This window comes from Penaeus monodon, chromosome 19 (genome assembly GCF_015228065.2).
Source record: "Penaeus monodon isolate SGIC_2016 chromosome 19, NSTDA_Pmon_1, whole genome shotgun sequence".
In the NCBI taxonomy this organism is placed as follows: domain Eukaryota; kingdom Metazoa; phylum Arthropoda; class Malacostraca; order Decapoda; family Penaeidae; genus Penaeus; species Penaeus monodon.
This window is the reverse complement of record NC_051404.1, coordinates 13,807,821-13,808,698: the sequence shown is the minus strand read 5'-3', so window position 1 is coordinate 13,808,698 and position 878 is coordinate 13,807,821.

Below are 878 nucleotides of genomic sequence, written 5' to 3'. Positions count from 1 at the left end.
AACGAAGTGAACGAAGAGTTTTGATTGTTGGCAAACCAAAACCTGTGATATTAAAAAGAAAAGAAAATATTCCCTAGGCCAATTAAATCTTGTAGATATATTAGAACTCGTCAATACACACAAACCATCTTAAAGAAGAAGTGGAAGTGGCAGTTAAACTTAAGACCAAGGAATTATTAAATAAAACTCATATATTGAAGATAATTGAATAGGATGATTCAATATTCCTGCATGTGATCGAACAAGGAAAAATACCATATAATAGGGATACTAAAAATACTAAAATACTAAAAACTAAGATTTTCTTTTTGATTATTGAAGCTTAAAAGATCGTGATGACGTAAAATAAACCGATATAATCGAACGTAACAGAAGGAAAGATCGAAAAAGATTTTTTTGCAAGAAGGTGCATTAAAGTAGTTCTATATAAAAAAAATCTGAAGGAAAAAGTTTGAAGTTTCAAAGTTCTATAAAAAAAAGTAAAATCCTGTAAAAAGGAAAGTTCTTTGATAAAGCAGGTGTTTTAAGAGAGACTCTCTTTGTATAAAGGAATTAAAATCCTACAAGGAGAGATCTGTAAGTAGCAAAATCCTGAAAGAAATAAAGTTCTGTCAAGAAGGTTCTCTAGAAGAAAAGTTCTGTGGTTAAGTCCCATAAAAAAAAGTTTTATGACAATTTAAAAGATCGATAAAGTTCTCCATGAAAGGAGGTCCTATGAGAAGGAAAGTTCTATTAAAATGAAAATTCTTGGAGAGAAAGTAAGAATAATTTACAAGGAGGAAAGTTCTTTATGCAAGAGTTATATGAGAAGTAAATTTCAGTGAGAAAAAAATGCTATAGAAAGGAAAGTTCCATAAAGTTCTATAAGAAGTAAGCTT